The sequence below is a fragment of the Ahaetulla prasina genome, chromosome 8 (genome assembly GCF_028640845.1).
Source record: "Ahaetulla prasina isolate Xishuangbanna chromosome 8, ASM2864084v1, whole genome shotgun sequence".
NCBI classification, from domain to species: Eukaryota; Metazoa; Chordata; class Lepidosauria; order Squamata; family Colubridae; genus Ahaetulla; species Ahaetulla prasina.
This window is the reverse complement of record NC_080546.1, coordinates 14706027-14726362: the sequence shown is the minus strand read 5'-3', so window position 1 is coordinate 14726362 and position 20336 is coordinate 14706027.

The window sequence follows — 20336 nt, the reverse complement described above, 5'->3', positions numbered from 1 at the left end:
CAGACACAGACTTCAGAGGATCATTAGAACTGCAGAAAAAACAATGGCTACCAATCTGCCTTCCACTGAGGACATGTATGCTGCACGAGTCAAAAAGAGGGCTGTGAAAATATCTGTAGAAAATATCTACAGACCCCTCACATCCTGGACATAAATTGTTTCAACTCCTACCCTCAAAACGACACTAAAGAGCACTGTACACCAGAACAACTAGACACAAGGACAGTTTTTTCCTGAACGCCATCACTCTGCTAAACAAATAATTCCCTCAACACTGTCAAACTATTTACTAAATCTACACTAATATTAATCTTCTCATCATTCCCATCACCCATCTCCTTCCACTTATGACTGTATGACTGTAACCTTGTTGCTTGTATCCTTATGATTTATATTGATATTGTTTCCTGATTGCTTATTTGTATCCTATGACTATCATTAAGTGTTGTACTTTATGATTCTTGATGAACATATCTTTTCTTTTATGTACACTGAGAGCGTATGCACCAAGACAAATTCCTTTGTGTCCAATCATATTTGGCCAATAAAAAATTCTATTCTATTCTATTCTATTCTATTCTATTCTATTCTATTCTATTCTATTCTATTCTATTCTATTCTATTCTATTCTATTCTATTTGCCACCGGTTTGCCCTCCACTGATATTCTGTCCGCGCATGCGCCTGGCCTTCCATGCATGTGCTTAGCTCACTCGCAAGCCTTCTGTGCATTTGCCTGGCCTTGAAAACATGCCTAAACAGCACGATTTGGAGCTGGGGTGGTGTGATCACCGCTATTGGTTCGCCTGAACCAGTCCTAACCGGCTGAATACCACCCCTGTTTATATGGTAATAAGTGAGAGTGAAGGTTCGTTCTCTGAACTTGAGTGTTGGTTTACAAATGTTTCATTACCAGGCTAGGTAACATCTTCAGTGGAGTTTAGGGGATGTCATTGTCAGTGTTCTGTTTATAAGGGCTTCAGCTATGGTTGTGTCAAGTGAGAGTCTTGTGATGGGTTATTAGTGACGTTAACACTCTCGTGAGTTCATTGAAGCCTGGCACTCCATAAGCAATTCCATCATCAGACACATTGACCTACAACCAGCCTACGAACCCCTCAGGATCCAAATCAACAGCCAATCAGAAACAGCACCAGAAGTGGAATTCACTTACCTTCCCTACTGGTTTGCAAATGTATACATGTATGTTACATCTGGGTGGGTGGGCGGAGTCTCCCACAGGTCGCCACTATGGGTTTGCCTGAACCGGCTGAATCCCACCTCTGGACAGTACCAACCCTCAACCAATCCATGCAACTCCCAACACATACCAGAGGTTCACCTCCCAATGACTCTGACCTGAGGTAACCTCCTTATCACAAGTCCCATCACAACACTCACTGATGACTCACACCTGACCCATCACAAGACCTTCACTTGACACACTCACACCCGAAACCTTTATAAACAGAAGAACATTGACACTGACATCCCCTAAACTCTGTTGAAGAAATTACCTAGTGTTATGACCTAGGCCCAAGTAGTTATTACCAGACACAATCAGTCATAAACAAAGAGATTTTATTAGAACAGCTGAGAATTACTTCATTTTCAGCTTAGTCCAAATTAATTCCAAAATAAAGTCCTTCAGAAGTCCTTTGGCCTTATCACAAACTTTTGTCTTCTTTGGCACCCTGCCAAATGCTTTTCTTGGCAAGAACCCCACGAAGTTCAGAAACAGGAGACACCGACAAGAAGCAATTGAAGCAATGTTGCTTTCCCACAAAGAATCCATTGCTGCTCTTTTAAGCCTTATGGGAGAGGCCAATCATCTCCTGGCCTTACTCCCGAGTCGTCCTTTTTGCTTTAGCTAGTCTTGCCTTCTGGCAGCTCTGTGCATGTGTGTACTAGGAACAAGCTCCTCCTGTTCCTCTGCCTCTCCGCTGCCCGCTTCTAGAAACTCCGAAGTCTGTGCATCACTCCCAGATGGCCTTGGCCCCATCTCTGCCTCCGATGCAAAGTCCTTGTCCAGATATTCCCCAGAGTCCAGGACTGACCCATTGTCCTCCCCAGCCTCCTCACTGCTTGAGTCCTCAGGCTGCTGGCAGACCACAACACCTAGCCTGGTAACGAAACGTTCAGAAACCAATCCACAAGCTTGGAAAACATACCTTCACCCTCATCCTACACCCAAGCTAGATATGGTTAACCAAGACACAAGACTAAATATGTTGGATTTTTAATTGTGGAGTATTTAGGTTGTAAATTATATTTTTTCACAGCCTGTATTCAGAACTTTGAGAATAATTTTTGTCATTTATTTGTCTCATATTTTGTCAGTGCCTCAAAGTGATGTCATATCAAGAGCCTTATGAGTAATGTCTACGGAGGTTCTCAATCTTCCAGGTCATTGTTGTCCCAAAGATGTTCCCTCCATCCAAAAGGCAACTAGACTTTCTTGGTGTTTTCTTTGAAAACATTTCCCTTCTCACCCATGAAGCTTCTTCAGTTCTCATCCAAGTTCTCATCCATATCATCCATTCTTCAGAACAGAAGAAGCTTCTTGGATGAGAAGCTAAACAGTTTCAAAGAAAGTCCAGTTGCCTTTTGGGGGAAAAAAACACCTTGGGGATGGCATTGTGAGTAATTAAACAAAACCTAGACAATTCAGTTTTCATGTTTAAAAAAGGGCCAATATAAGTGTAAGGCCTCTTCTGTGTACTGAACATCAGCCAGAGTATCTATATAATTTATCTAGAGTTCTACATGATAACACCGGGGACAAGTTTTGAGTTAATTCTGTATTAATAAAATTCTTTGAAGGATGGGCCATAATTAATAACTAATCTCTTTTCTCGCTAAATATAGCCCATATTGTAACTTATCCCATTATTATTATTATTATTATTATTATTATTATTATTATTATTATTATTATTATTATTATTATTATTACTATTACTATTACTATTATTATTATTAAAGTAGGTTATGATACCCATTCAAAAGGCTGAGAAGCCTATGGCCTCGATTAGAACAAGACTTCTTCTTCTTCTTCTTCTTCTTTTTCTTCTTCTTCTTCTTCTTCTTATTATTATTATTATTATTATTATTATTATTATTATTATTATTATTATTATTATTATTATTATTATTTCTTTTATTCATTAAACATGAAACTCAGTCAACTGAACGTTCAAAAAGGCATCACAAATATGATTGACTGGTGCTAATGGTTGATACGGGTTGCTGCCATGTCCTAGGTATCAACCAAGTACCTTCTTAAGATGTACGATGTTCCAAGTAGTGCAGTTTTTTGCAGTTCTGCTGGTGTTATTGCAGGAAGCAGCAATTTTTTGATGTTTCTTATAAAATTCTTGGACAGCGCCCCAATGGCAATGGGTATCACTGTTACATGTTTCATCCATAGCTGTGTAGTTTCGATGGCCAGCTCGCAATATTTCATGATTTTTTCCAGTTTTTTTTCTTTTTCTGGTATCTGGTACCTGGTACCGTGATATCAATAAATTGTACGTTTCTGTTTACAACAACTGTGATATCTGGTGTGTTGTGTTCCAAGTGACGATCCGTCTGTATTCAAAAGTCCCACAAAATCTTCACCTTCTCATTTTCTATAACTTTTTCTACTTTATGTTCCCATGACTTTTTGAGTTCAGCTAAGCTGTATTTTTTAAATAATGACCAATGGATTAATTTAGCAACTCGGTCGTGTCTAGCTTTGTAATCAGTTTGTGCGATTTTGCTGCATTCACATATTAAATGTGAAACAGTTTTGACTTTGTCATTGCAAAGTCGGCAGTTTGGATTTTCAGTGGATTTTTGTATCTTATTATTATTTAATAATATTTATTATTATTGTTATTATTATTTTTATTTACTTTATTCATTAAACATGAAACTCAGTCAACTGAACATTCAAAAAGGCATCACAAATACCATTGACTGGTGCTAATGGCTGATACGGGTTGCTGCCAGCGTCCTAGGTATCAACCAAGTTCCTTCTTAAGGTATACGATGTTCCAAGTAGCGCAGTTTTTTGCAGTTCGGCTGGTGTTATTGCAGGAAGCTGCAATTTGTTGATGTATCTTTTAAAATTCTTGGGCATGGTACCAAGTGCCCCAATGACAATGGGTATCACTGTTACATGTTTCATCCATAGCCATGTAGTTTCGATGGCCAGGTAATTATTATTATTTTTATATTATTATTATTGTTGTTGTTGTTGTTGTTTGCTTCCCATCTCTCCAGAAGATGAAGAGAAATTGAGGCAATTTCTGGAAATGTTTTCATCTGACTGCAAGATTTGACCATTAACCGAGAAGTTAATGAAAACAAGACCGAAAAGAAGGGGGACGGGAGGAAGGCTGTACCTTCAAGTCAGCACCAAAGAGCTTGGGTGTGCTGAATAATTGATTGCTTTCACCAGTTTGCAGACATGCAAGAGAAAACACAATAAAAAACAAAAACGCATTTGGCCTAAGAGGAACATTTATACAAAATGTAGGAAAATAGGTATGACTCCAGGGCTAAGATAAGAAGACAAAAGGGGCTTTTAATTTTTTATCAACAGAGGGGAAACGGTTATCTGCTGGCCCTGCTTGATAAATATACCAAGAGTCACAGAAAATGACATTGTGATTAAACAGATGCCATTTCCGCTGATCTTGGTTTGCCAGTAAAACTTTGCCATTGTCAAATCTGATTCTGTTGAGATCATGGCAAGCAAGAATATCTCCATCCAGACAGTTGCAAGGTCCTTGCTATAAAGCATTGTGGGAAGAAATATCCATCTGGTTCAATTCCAAACAGGGAGAACCGGTAGCGGATATTTGGAGTAGTTCAGAAAACTGGTAGTAAAAATTCTGACTGGCTCTGCCTCCATCTATTCTCTGCTTCCTGAGTCCCAGCTGAGTCCCAGCTGACCTGGAGTGGGGAGGGAATGGAGATTTTACAGTATACTTCCCCTGCCACTCCCACCAAGCCACTCCCACCAAGCCATGCCACGCCTACCAAGCCACGCCCACAGAACCTGTAATTTAAAAAAATTGAAACCCAACAGTTGATCAGTTTTTGCAAAGTCAGTAGGGAATCCAGATTCACTTAATTTAACATGCTACTAATTTAACAAATGCACTGATTCACTTAATTTAACTGTGGCAAGAAAAGCCGTAAAATGGGGCCAAACTCCCCTTACAAATGTTTCACTTAGCAACATAAATTTTGGGCTCGATTATGGTCAAGGACTACCTATATGTTCCTGATCATGTTTATAGTCTAATAATTATGACTTTTTTCTAGAAAAATCAGAACATTTATTATTCTTAGGAGCTCTTCTATTTTTTATTTTATTTATTTGTCAAAGACATGTAAAATAACAGATATAAGTATAACCATGATTATGAATACAGGAGAAGGATACAAATAAATGGGGACAGTAGGACAGGGATGGTAGGCACACTGGTGCGCTTATGCACACCCCTTACAGACCTCTTAGGAATGGGGTGAGGTTAACAGTAGACAGTCTAAGCTTAAAGTTTTGGGGTTTGGGGGATGAAACCACAGAGTCAAGTAGTGCAATCCAGGCATTGACCACTCTGTTGCTGAAGTCGTATTTTTTGCAATCGAGTTTGGAGCGGTTTACCTTAAGTTTGAATCTGTTGTGTGCTCATGTATTATTGTGGTTGAAGCTGAAGTAGTCCTTGACAGGTAGGATGTTGTAGCAGATAATTTTGTGTACTACGCTTAGGTCAAACCGAAGGTGGTGTAGTTCTAAGTTGTCTAAGCCCAAAATTTCAAGCCTGGTGGCATAAGGTATTCTGTTGTGAGCATAGGCGTGGAGGATTAATGTCTGATATGCAGTACGGGTTCCAGGCAGATGAGCTGTATTCGAGAATTGGTCTAGCAAAGGTTTTGTACGCCCTAGTTTGCAGTACAATGTTACTGGAGAAGAAGCTTTGCCAGATTAGGTTAACAACTCTTAATGCCTTTTTGGCAATGTTGTTGCAGTGAGATCTGACTCTTAGATCGTTTGAGATGAGTGCTCCAAGCTTATCCAACAGAACTGAAAGTCGTACTTATGGGATGGGCAGTGTTATTTTTTTTTTATTTTTAGGCAGACCTGCAACATGTTTGTAGAAGAAATAGAAGATTCCCCACCTCACCCCAGAAAAGATTGAACGCCTCTCAGTTTACAAATGTGAAATATGGACAGTTTAAATGTCTGCGCAATTTGATTTTTTTTGCAGCCTCTGGACACCTCCAAGCACCCCGTGCTCTTCTAAGATTAATGGAGTCTCGAATTCTTTTAGCTTGCTTATAGCACCAAAGAGAGGCGATCACCAACGAATCTGTAAAGAACATATCTCATTAATGTATGATTAATAGCCATTGGTGAAGTGATTAATTAGTCATTTTGACAGTGAATTCAGCAATAAGCCCATGCTTTTTGCTAAGGCAGCGAGGGAGGGTGGGAGACATAAGGAAAAAAGGAAATTCCCCCCAATCAGGAAAAATGGGGGCGGGGGAATGGTCTTTCAATATTCTGGTCTTCAATTTCATCTTGTTTGCTTTAAAGAACAACCTTCCAGAATGAGACCCTTCAAAAATGATGAATAGTTTCTCTTTCTACCTGCAAGTTGGAAACTTAAGAAAAAGAAAAGGATATCTGGTTTTTTTTCTCCTTAGGTCTTAACGGGCACAAGAGGTTGTTTTTCCCCCCCTCCACTTTCAAATTGATTTGGTGTATTGTTGATTGTTCCATCACTGAATATAATATAGTCTTCTCGGAACATGATGAGCAAAACAATTTTTCTACATCTTTTTCACTCCTTATTTTAATGAGAGAGAATGTGTTTCCTAAAAACGAGAGAAATTCTCATGGATGGGCTATGATGTCCCTCTATTTAAAGGTAAAAGTTCCCCCGCACATTCGTGCTATTCATTTCCGGCTCTAGGGGGCGGTGCTCATCTTCGTTTTTAAGCTGAAGAGCCAGCGCTGTTCAAAGATGTCTCCGTGGTCATGTGGCCAGCATGACTCAACGCTGAAGGCGCACGGAGCGCTGTTACCTTCCCATCAAAGTGGTCCCTATTTGTCTACTTGCATTTTTTACGTACTTTCAAACTGCTAGGTTGGCAGAAGCTGGGACAAGTTAAATGGACATTCATCCCGTTACGCGGCACTAGGGATTAGAACTGCTGAACTGCCGACCTTTTGATCGACAAGCTCAGCATCTTAGCCACTGAGCCACCACATCAAGTACAAGGACTGTGTGACTGTGTCATGCTTCACATATCACGGTCTTCTTTCCAACTTTCCTACTTTCTCATACAGTGGTACCTTAGTGTTCATCCTTAACTGGTTCCGGGAAGTGCGATGAGTACCAAAAACTGATGAATATCAAACAAACAATGAGTACTAAACAAATTTTTCTCATAAGGAATAATGTAGTGAATCACAAGGCAGCCAACACTCACAAGTTCTAGCTTGTGTGTTGCGTACCAAACAAATGATGAGTACCGGGAGAAAATTTTCACATCAAAATGCGTTGAGTACCAAATTTTATGAGTTTCAAAGCAGTGGAGTACCAAGGTACCGCTGTACTTAAATTGCAAGAGAACATCTTAAAAAGGAACTACTCCATGGTGCTACTCTCACTATAAGATGGAAACGTAAGGATCAAAGTTTACCAAATAGATCCACTTTTTTTTTTTTGAGCTGGAAGATAGATGTCAGTCTGAGACCTTGACATTTTATTCCACTTTTGCAGTTTTGATGAAATGGATAAAATTCCTCGATAGATTCAGGCTAAGGTCTCTTCTATCTTCTACCTCCGTTCCACCAGAAATGCTTAAATCTATATGTAACTCCTGGAAGTCTAGGGGTGGTCCCTAGAAACCCCCAAATCTTAGTTATAGTTAACATTTTTAATGTTTGTTTATTTATTTCATTTATTTATAAAATCTATAGGCTGCCCATCTTACCTCAAGGTAACTCTGGGCGACTTACAATCAACACGTAACCTGGCATTACCACATAAAAAATGGTGACACTGATTGTGTACTCACAGCCATTCCCTTGATTTTTGAACTCTTCCTGTGAAAGTCCCTTCCTGATAATTAGAAATATTAGAAAATAATCAAATTATATTTTATTTTAATAAAATGGGAGTGTAGTTTTTCCTGCATCGTCCCACCCTGCACTCTTAGAAGTTGGCTTTCTGACAGACCATTGAAGAGTTAATGGTAGATCTTGACCTTAAAAAGCTGCAGGGATTGTCTTAATGCAGCACCAAATATTGAATACAGATAGTCCTCGAATTATAACCATTCGTTTAGTGACCATTCGAAATTACAAAGACACTGAAAAAAATGATTTAGGACCGTTTTTCACACTTACCATTGTTGCCACATCCCCATGGTCATGGGATCAAAATTCAAATTCTTGACAGCTGACTCATATTTATGACGGTTGCCGTGTCCCAGGGTCATGTGATCCCCTCTTGCGACCTTCTGACAAACAAAGTCAATGGGGAAGCCCGAACCACTTAACAACCGTGTTACTAATTTAACAAGTGCAGTGATTAACTTAACAACTGTGGCAAGAAAGGTTGTAAAATGTGATCAAGACTCACTTAACAAATGTCTTGCTTAGCAACAGAAATTTTGGGCTCTATTTTGGGAGGAACACCTAGATTGGACATCCAAGAAATAAATATAGATGGAGATTTAAGAGAGGAATTTTTTTTAATTTTTTTTTGTTTACATTTATATCCCGCCCTTCTCCGAAGACTCAGGGCGGCTTACAGTGTATAAGGTAATAGTCTCATTCTATTTGTATATTTACAAAGTCAACTTATTGCCCCCCCAACAATCTGGGTCCTCATTTTACCTACCTTATAAAGGATGGAAGGCTGAGTCAACCTTGGGCTGGGCTTGAACCTGCAGTAATTGCAGGCTGCTGTGTTCTAATAACAGGCTTCTTAACAGGCTTCTTAACAGCCTGAGCTATCCCGGGAGGCAAGTCAAAAAAAAAGCATAGCAATTAAAGTATTGAAGCGGGCAAGAGATGATGGGTAGAAGATTTTCTTGTTTATTGCTGTTCTGATTCGCTTTTCCTTTTTCCTCTCTTTCTTTTAAAGCATAGAAATTAAAGTATGAAGCGGGCAAGAGATGATGGATGGATGATTCCTCCTTTCTGCTGTTGCTCTGAGTTGCTTTTCCCTCTCTCCCCCTCCCTATTCTTTTTTTCTTTTCTTTTTTTTAGGCAGGTGACATGATTAGAAGTTAGACAGGAAAGAAAGAGAAAGGTTCTTAATCAAAGGTGACATGCTTAAAAGCTAGAATAAGTGATAGAAATAAAGGGAATATTAATGCATACATTTTTATTTTATAAAATGAAAGTAATAATGAGGAAAATGTGGAATAATTGAATAATGATAGACTGTAATCTAATATAGATGTGTATTGTTATTAGAAACACATAAATTGACTGAATGTAATAATAATGTTCAATCTGATCAGTTTCATTTGTATTGGAATGTGTAGTGCCCAGGTGATTTGAAATAATTCTTTTAAAAATTGGGGAGGGCTCTATTGTGGTCGTAAATCGAGGATTACCTGTAGTATAATAGCTCAGGTCATAATAGCTCAGGCTGTTAGAAGCCTGTTATTAGAACACAGCAGCCTGCAATTACTGCAGGTTCAAGCCCGGCCCGAGGTTGACTCAGCCTTCCATCCTTTATAAAGGTAGGTAAAATGAGGACTCAGATTGTTGGGGGGGCAATAAGTTGACTTTGTAAAAATATACAAATAGAATGAGACTATTGCCTTATACACTGTAAGCCGCCCTGAGTCTTCAGAGAACGGCGGGATATAAATGTAAATAAAAAAATATATAGAATAGAATAGAATAGAATTTTTATTGGCCAAGTGTGATTGGACACACAAGGAATTTGTCTTGGTGCATATGCTCTCAGTGTACATAAAAGAAAAGATACGTTCATCAAGGTACAACATTTACAACACAATTGATGATCAATATATCAATATAAATCATAAGGATTGCCAGCAACAAGTTATAGTCATACAGTCATAAGTGGAAAGAGATTGGTGATGGGAACTATGAAACGATTAATAGTAGTGCAGATTCAGTAAATAGTCTGACAGTGTTGAGGGAATTATTTGTTTAGCAGAGTGATGGCCTTCGGGAAAAAACTGTTCTTGTGTCTAGTTGTTCTGGTGTGCAGTGCTCTATAGCGTCGTTTTGAGGGTAGGAGTTGAAACAGTTTATGTCCAGGATGCGAGGGATCTGCAAATATTTTCACGGCCCTCTTCTTGATTCATGCAGTATACAGGTCCTCAATGGAAGGCAGGTTGGTAGCAATTATTTTTTCTGCAGTTCTAATTATCCTCTGAAGTCTGTGTTTTTCTTGTTGGGTTGCAGAACCGAACCAGACAGTTATAGAGGTGCAAATGACAGACTCAATAATTCCTCTGTAGAATTGGATCAGCAGCTCCTTGGGCAGTTTGAGCTTACTGTGTTGGCGCAGAAAGAACATTCTTTGTTGTCCTTTTTTAATGATGTTTTTGATGTTAGCTGTCCATTTTAGATCTTGCGATATGATAGAACCTAGAAATTTGAAGGTTTCTACTGTTGATATAGACGTGATTGTTATTAGAAACACATAAATTGACTGAATGTAATAATAATGTTCAATCTGATCAGTTTCATTTGTATTGGAATGTGTGGTGCCCAGGTGATTTGAAATAATTATTTTAAAAATTGGGGGGGTGCTCTATTGTGGTCGTAAATCGAGGATTACCTGTAGTATATATGAGAAGACTGTCACTCTGGTGCTTGAATCGAAGGAGCTCAGTCCTCTCTCACATTTTCCCTCCATGATGGGTGGGCAGCAATCGTCCTCCTTGCCTTTAAAGAGAAACATTAAATATACTACTCAAGCTGTGCTTTCCAAATTTATCCCAGCCTCTCATAACACAAGGACGCATAAACATTATGTAAATTCTGCTTAAATATCACACCACCTACCTAGCTGCTTTCAGAAACTTTTTCTCAGAGGAAAAAATATATCCAGCTGGATCAAGTTTCAATATTTCAAAAGAAATATATATATTTCCCCCCAGAAGGCATATTTGGCTAACAATGGCACTAGACAGGCAGAGTTTATTCCACCGCTTGAAGTATAGCATAATATTTATCTCCATTGGCAGCCCTTTGGGCTACTCAAATGGCTGCATTTCTTTTAATATACTGCTAATGGTTTGGATCAGATTACCATATTATAATATCGGCAAGATCTCACTAGCATGTGCAACATGGAAACAAGAGGCATTGCTATTATAGATGCGGAGGGGTGAGGGGAACTGTAGACCAAAACAGTATCTTCACTTTCCTGAAATGTTCTGTATTTATTTAGCTAGATGAACTTTGAAGTCCTGTCAAGTTCAGTAGAAGAAATGACAGGAAATGTTTGATTTTCCCACCAAAGTCACGCTTGCTTAAAATGCACAACTTTGCTTGGATGTTACCATTACAGCAAACGGGCTTTGAAAAACAAGCCGAGACCCTCCATTCCAAATGCAGCAGGATCATCCCCCTCCCACAAAAAAATTGGTGGGACCAATGTAAAAAATGTATATGAATTTGCATGGATAATTACATCATATTCAAAGAATGCTTTTAATATGGATTACTCACCCGGATTACCCAAACCAGTTTGGTTTAGTGGTTAAGGCATCGGGCTAGAAACCAGGAGACTGTGAATAATAGTTCTGCCTTACGCATGAATGTTGGCTGGGTGACCTTAGGCCAGGCAGTCTCTTTCTCAGCCTGATCTACACCACAGGGTTTTGTTGTGAGGAAAGTAGAAGGAGGAACGAGCATTAGCTATGTTCACCGCCTTGAGTTATTTATAAAAGGAAGGAAGGAAGGAAGGAAGGAAGGAAGGAAGGAAGGAAGGAAGGAAGGAAGGAAGGAAGGAAGGAAGGAAAGGGCATGGCAGATTTATTTACTATTTCTAAACAGAGAGTTTCCCTCTCGAGCATGGATGTCAAACTAGATTTCTTTGAGGGCCAGATCAGCACTGTAGTTCTCCTCCGTGGTCCAGTCGGGGGGGGCAAGGAGGGGGAGATGGGACAGACGCCTCCTGCAGCACCTTGCTGGCTGAAATGGGGCTCGGGTGTGTGTGTCCCCCATGGTCCGTTTTCGACCGGCAGAGTGCTGCAGGAGGCCGTGGAGGCTGAAAATGGGCTGTGTGGGGGGCCCACATGCCCCCCTGTGCCCCATTTTGGCTGGCAGAGGCATTGCAGGCCATTCCTTTGATATTTCCAGGCCGGCCCCATGGGCCAGTTCTAAGTACCCCACGGGTGAGTTTGACCACTAGTGAAATCCAAATCTTTTTACTACCAGTTCTGTGGGCATGGCTTGGTGGGTGTGGTGTGGCTTGGTGGGCGTGGCTTGTTGGGTGTGGCAGGGGAAGGATACTGCAAAATCCCCATTCCCTCCCCACTCCTGGGGGAAGGATATTGCAAAATCTCCATTCCCGCCCCGCTCTGGGGCCAGCCAGAGGTGGTATTTGCCGGTTCTCTGAACTACTCAAAATTTCTGCTACCGGTTCTCCAGAACCTGTCAGAACCTGCTGGATTTCACCCCTGACTTTGACACCCCCCCTGCTCTAGAGGAAGTAAGTCCTGGCAATACCTGTGTACTCTTAAAAAGCTTTAGATTTCATCACATCCTCCTATCTTTTGTTTCTCAAGCAAGCTACTTTACTTTACCCCTGCCCTGAGCTTTAAGCAAGCTGTTCTTAAATGTTAACACTTGCACGAACTAAAATTGAAATTCCAGCATTTTTGGAATTACAACAGATATCTTATCTTTGAACTGTGTAAACTTTTATAGAGCCATCGTGAATCTCAGCTTGAAGTTGACAGAAAGCCAGGAAAGTAGAATTCCCTGTTTCTCGAGCAGAAAACTTTTTAAGTAGCTGGAATCAATTCGCTAATTACGACCAGCAAAGAAAGGAAAGTAAAAAAGCCAATGAAAGACCAAAAAACAACAAAAAACCCTTCTCTATTTGCCTTCGTCATAATTCCCTAACACTAGATTACCAAAAATCTAATTCTGTATCATGTACTCTGAATGATACAACTTCAACATAACTTTTGAGCTGAGATTTTTTGCAGCCTAAAGAATCTTTTGGAGGGAAATGCATAGAAATGGGGTTGTCTTTTGGTAAATTATCTATTCTATTAAGCTACGGGCCTTCTCTAGATACCGTAACTGCTGACTGAATAAATCACTCATTAGCAGTAAACAGAAGAAGCTGCCTTATATCAGATCAGACTATTGGTCCCGCTAATATTTCTGATAGTCTGATGCATCACGGGCTGTCTGATACTTTCAATTACAGCTAGTCCTTGACTTACAACCAATTGTTTAGTGACCAAAGTTATAACAGCACTGAAAAAAGTGACCATTTTTAACACCTACGATCATTGCAGCATCCCAATGATGGCATGATCAAAATTCAGACTCTCGGCCACTGGCATGCATTTTTGCAATCTCCTAGGGTCATGTGATCACTTTTTGCAAACTTCTGACAAGCAGCTATACAATTTGGGATGAACATCCTTGGGAGTAGGAATAGATTTCCAGAGGAAAAATTGCAGACTACAGGAACCAGGAGCACCTCTCAGGTGACCCTGAGGACACAGTTAAAACCTCCATGTTCTTCAAAGACCCTCTAAAACAGGTGTCCCCAACCTTTCGGATCTCAGAGACCATTAAATTTATAATTTTAAATCCCGTGGACCACTAATATGATCTGCCTAATGACCAGCTGGGTGGGCGTAGCAAAGTGGTCATGTGACTGGGTGGGCATGGCCAACTCAATGTCACTCATGTCGAGGGGCACCTTGCCAGCCTCTACTCGCTACTCCCCACCTGCCCGCCCGGGCTCTTTAGGGCCCCAATGGGAAGCAGTTGCTGGAGATAAGCAGCCACCATGAGAAAGAGATGGTCAGCCAGTTCCAGCCCATGATGCTGTCCACTGGAACAAGGCCCTCCGACTCTTCGCCATCAGCGGCCCTTCCCTCCAGCCTTCGCCCAAAGCCCCACACCAGGAGGCTGAAGCAGACCCCAGGTTGGAATTTCTGCCCACTCTGCCGCACACAAAAAGATCCCGAAGGGGGAGACTCTCTGCAGCAACACAAACGTTCATTGCATGTATCCGTCCCAGGGGCCATAGTTTGAGGATCCCTGATTTAGGGCAATATAAAAAATGCAAATAATTTTTCTGGGGACCACCGAAATTTTCTCAGGGACCACCTGTGGTCCAAGGACCAACAGTTGGTGACCGCTGCTCTAAAAGGATGTAAATGACCAGCTGTCTGCAAGGAGTATAAACCCTTCCATTCCCCACCATCCTGTCGGAGCTGAAGAAGCTTCTTGGATGAGAAGCGAAACGTCTTCAAAAGAAAAAAATAAGAAAGTCCAGTTGCCTCCTGAAAAAGCACCTTTTGGACAGTTCTGACAAGCAGAGTCAGTGGGGAAGCCAGATCCATTTAACATCTAGGCAGTGCTGTCTGGCGACACCCAGGGGAAGGGCCTTCTCTGTGGGGGCTCCCACCCTTTGGAACGAGCTTCCCCCAGGACTTCGTCAACTTCCGGACCTCCGAACCTTTCGCCGCGAGCTTAAAACTCATCTATTCATCTGCGCAGGACTGGACTAGATTTTAGATTTTAAATTTAAACTGGTTTTAATGGGTTTTATTATGTACACTGTTATTTTTAATTATTCGGCTATTTGGAATAAGTTTTTTAATAGATGTTTTATTTTGTATTTATATGTATTTTTTATCTGCCTGTAAACCGCCCTGAGTCCCTAGGGGAGATAGGGCGGTATAAAAATACGAAAAATAAATAAATATAAAATAAATAAACAATTGTGTTACTGATTTATCTGCAGTGATTCACTTAATAATTTATTTATTTTATTTATTTATTTTTTCAAACACAACAATATATATAAGTATAAGCGTGCAATAACCACACAAATGGAATACAACCAAAGGGAACATTAGGACAGGAACCGTAGGCACGCTGGTGCTCTTATGCACGCCCCTTAATTGTGGCAAGAAAGGTTGTAAAGTGGGTAAAGCTCTCTTAACAATTGTCTTGCTTAGCAACGCAAATTTTGGGCTCAGTTGCAGTCTTAACGCAGAGATTTGGGTTCCAACCATCCAGGGGTGAAATGCTACCGATTTGCTCCGGTTCAGGTGAACCAGTAGTGATAAAAGCTACCAGCTCTTCCAAACCAGTATTTCCGATGATCAGCTGTGCGGCGCGGTTTAGCTTTGCTAAAAAGCAGGAAATTCTGCTTTCTAGCGAAACTAAATCACGCGGCACAGCTGATCCCCCACCCTCGCTGTTCTGCTTACCTTCCCAAGCCTCTTTTTGGTGTACTGTGTATGCACGTGCGCAGAGCACATTTGGTGTGCGCTACGCATGCACATGCTGTGTGCGCTTGGTGCATGGCGCACATGCGCAGCCAGCGAACCGGTAGCAAACCAGTTCAGAGTTCACCATCTCTATATAAAGCATGCCATACATTGCGATACACCTTCCCACGCCTACCCAAAACCATTTTTCTGGAAGATCCTATTGCTAATCTTTCCTCAACTTTATTTTTATAGTAGCAAAGCAATAATTCTAGAGTATTGCCCTTCACTGCTTGGTGTCATAATGAAAATGTGATGTTTCTGGTATTGTTTTGGTGAAGTTGGAATCAGGATACCAGCAATGTGAATCATGGTGGCGCAGTGGTTAGAGTGCAGTACTGCAGGCTACTTCTGCTGACTGCTGGCTGCCTGCAATTTGGCAGTTCAAATCTCACCAGGCTCAAGGTTGACTCAGCCTTCCATCCTTCTGAGGTGGGTAAAATGAGGACCCAGATTATTGGGGGCAATAGGCTGATTCTGTAAACTGCTTAGAGAGGGCTGTAAAGGACTGTGAAGCGGTATGGGATGAATGGGAGAATCTCAGCTTTCTCGCAAGATGAGTGTTTAACTTGAAGCATAATTGAAATGGACAGTTTTCCATCTTAACAAAGGAAAGTTGCTTAGCTTCAGTTCATTGAAGCTAGAAAGCTCTTTTCCTCTAGTACAATTTCTTCCCTTCAAAGAGTAGCTGAATAAGAAATTTATAGAACACTTAGGATATTTGTCTTGGTTGTAATTAAAATGCATCACTAACTCTCGGCCCAGACTTTGGGGGATTTGAAAAAATTAAAACATCATTTTTTAAATTTTTTTCCCCTCAAGATGGTAAACATTCTGTGAATTAGTGCACTGTTCTCAACAGTTGGCAACAACATTAGGCAATGTTTTTGCAAAATTCAGCCTTCAGGTCCATATTTCATTCCCTCCACAAAACCAAAATTTAACATATGCATTCTAAGCCATGCATATGCATATAGGTAAACACGGACCGTAAAACCAGATACAGCCAGTTTCAAATTTTATGGCAAAATCTGAAACTGTCGACTTCATGGTCCTAATTCTTAAATCAATTGATCCAGATTCATTTAATAGGGTGGGAGAAAGTTGTGAGAAGAATCACTAATCCAGAAGTATCTAAACTGTACAGAAAAAGTGGGGAAGGAAATTCAAAATGGCTTCCTGTTAAATGGGAAATAAATTTGAAGAGTGCGGTTAGTCCTCAACTTAGCGACCGTTTGTATAGTGACCGTTTGAAGTTACAACAGCATGGGAAAAAGTGTCTTTTAACTGTTTTTCACACTTACGACTGTTGTAGCATCCCCATGGTCATGTGATCAAAATTTGGATGCTTGGCCACTGGTTCCTATTTATGACGGATGCAGTGTCCTGGGGGTCATGTGATCCCCTTTTGCGACCTTCTGACAAGCAAAGTCAATGGGGGAAGCCAGATTCACTTAACAACCGTGTTACTAATTTAACAATTGTGGCAAGAAAGGTCGTAAAATGGTGCAAAACTCACTTAACAATCACTTTGCTTAGCAACACAAATTGTGGTTGTAGGCCACAAGGACTACCTGTATTCAGATATACTGAAAAGATGGCTCGTAAACTTTCTAAAATGACCAAACTAAGAAAGTAAAGAAATGATCAGGATATCATTTCTTTATTTTAATATCTTTTTCCTGTGAAGTTCACATCTTACACAATCAGCTCAGCTATTAAGAATGACTTGTAAATTACCTCTAAGCCAAACCCAATCCCATTAAAGCTTGGGCTTAGCTTGAAGGATAAATCCATCCTTTCTCTCCAGAAATAAGCTTATTATGTCTCAGTTTCTCTCAATATTACTGAGTTTTTTCTTCCTTCCTTCCTTCCTTCCTTCCTTCCTTCCTTCCTTCCTTCCTTCCTTTCTTTCCTTTGTTCTTTCTTTCTCTTTCTTTCTCTCTCTCTTTCTCTTTCTCTTTCTCTCTTTTGCTTTCTTTCTTTGTTTCTCTTTCTTTTTTTCTTTTTTTCTTTGTTTTTCTTTGTTTGTTTCTCTTTCTTTCTTTCTTTCTTTCCCTTTCTCTCTCTCTCTTTGTTTCTCTCCTTCTTTCCGTTTCTCTCTCTTCTCTTCTCTTCTCTCTCTCTCTCTTCCTTCCTTCCTCTTTTTTCTTTCTCTTTTTCTCTCTTTTACTCTCTCTCTATTTCTTTCTTTCTCTTTCTTTCTCTCTTTCTTTCTCTTTCTCTCTCTCTCTTTCCTTCCTTCCTTCCTTCCTTCCTTCCTTCCTTCTTTCTTTCTTTCTTCCTCCTTCTCCCCATTAATATATATAACACTCATATTACCATACCATAAAGGTTTGTATGTTAGAGGTTTCTATCTTTCTTCTGACTAGTAAGTGCCAAGAAATATCGGAATAGATCTCTTCACCCTCATGAACCCCTGTGGATATCTCATAGGACTGCCATTTGAAGAAAGTGGATGTTGTTAGATACTTCGGTACAGGGGTCTCCAACCTTGATCCCTTTAAGACTTGTGGACTCCAACCCCCAGAGTCCTTCAGCCAGCAAAGATGGCTAAGGAACTCTGGGAGTTGAAGTCTACAAGTCTTAAAGGAAGCAAGGTTGGAGACCCCTGCTTTGGTTTGCTCCATCAAATCAAGTAAAATGGGAGGCAGGGGGAAGGGAATCCCATAAGTATGTCATTCATCTTTCAAACCTTCTCTATCTGGTGGTTCGTCACCTATTTGAACTTTTTTTTGAAGAACGAGATGATAGGTCACAACTAGTTAGAGCTGATTCTTGCTGAACCTTGGAATAAGGGAGCCAAAGAGGAAAAACATCGTAATTCAAGGTTGAAATGCAGGCTCCTTGGTGCTCTCTGAGCTTGGTTGTTTTCTGGTAGACATTTCATTACTCAAACTAGTACATTGCTAACATGCATTGATGACGTTACCTAGTTTGGATAATGGAACATCTGCAAGAAAACAGCCAAGGCTCAGAAAGCACCAAGGATTTCTCAACGTAGCCAAAATTCTACAGCAACGGACAAGAAGATAGAACTTCTGGTGCTAAATAGTTGGATCCCATTTTCTCTTTCTTCCCTCCTGGCTATGTATATAGTCCTCTTCATTCACTTCCTTGACTTCTAGAAGACATTCATCTGGTGACTTCTATGACAAGGGTCTCCAACCTTGGTCCCTTTAAGACTTGTGGACTTTAACTCCCAGAGTCCCTCAGCCAGCAAAGCTGGCTGAGGGACTCTGGGAGTTGAAGTCCACAAGTCTTAAAGGGACCAAGGTTGGAGACCCCTGTTCTATGGGATATTAAGCCTATCTTGACACAGTAAGTGCTTTCTACGGTATGAAATTGCTTGAAAGAGGACCCCATTTTTATTAGACTCACAGAAGGATTTAACGAATTCTCACCAATCCTCCACCAATCCGGACATGCTTTGGACCAGGGGTCTCCAACATTGGTCACTTTAAGACTTGTGGACTTCAACTCCCAGAAGGCCCCAGCCAGCCATGCTGGCTGGGGGATTCTAGGAATTGAAGTCCACAAATCTTAAAGTGGCCAACGTTGGAGACCCCTGCTTTGGACAATCCATGTGCTAGAATCAAGCACACTTTTACCCAAACTCATCTGAAGGTGAAAAAAGAGAAAGAAAAACAGAAGATGCTTTTTTAAAAAATATATTTTTTTAATTTTTTTTTTACTATTGATAGAAAGACCAACAATTTCAATGTCTATATAAACAGTGTGTTGTCTGATTACAATGTGGTTAAGCAATCATCATCATCATCATCTATTCCTCATCATCATATTCGTTAGTAGTAATCATAGAACGACAGTGATTTCTCATCATAACATTAATACTTATTGATTATAAATGCTGATTAACATTAATGCTAATAAACCAATATATTAATGAACCAACGTAATACAATTAATCCTTCTCTTATGCTCTTGAAAGTTCTAACTTCTGTTGCTATTAGTTAGCCATTGATAAAACGAGTCCCATATTTCAAAATATTCAGTGTATTCTTTAATTTCAAGTGTTAATCGATCCATTTCTGCACATTCTAGTATTTTTTCTTTATTATCTTCTCTTCTGTAGGGATCTCCACTCTCTTCCAATGTTATGCAAATATAATTCTAGCTACTGTTAGCACATGTAATATTAAGTACATACTCCCTTTATTATGTTTTTCTAGTATGATACCCAACAGAAATATTTCTGGTTTTAAAGCTATATGTTCCTTTATCATTTTTTCCGTCCAAGTATGTATTTTTGTGCAATATGCTTTTGCCTTTGGGCATGTCCACCATATGTGATAGTATGAGCCCAGAATCCTGATTACACTTCCAACATTTAGCAGACATATCTTTAAACAACATAGCTGTAAAACATTTTACTGTATATAAGTGTTCTTTGTATACAGTAGACATGGTTAGTTTATAGTTTCTATCCCACAACTTTTGCCATTTATCCAATTCTACAGAATAACCAAAATTTTTAGCCCATGCTATCATTGTTTCTTTTACTTGCTCTTCTTCCATTCTAATACTCAGTAGATAATTATAGATTTTTTTTAATTAGTATCTAATCGGTTCCTGTTAGGATCTGGTCCAATTCTGTTGGTTCTTTATAAAAAACGTGGGTTTTTTTTCATATCTTGATTGTATTTGTACATGCGTCCACCGTGCTAAATCTGTCCCGTGATGTTCTGTCCCCCCCCATCTCAGTCCGGGAGGCACGAGAAATGACTCAATTAGCCGGCAATTGAGTCCACGGCAGCTATCAGCTCTGGGCAGCAA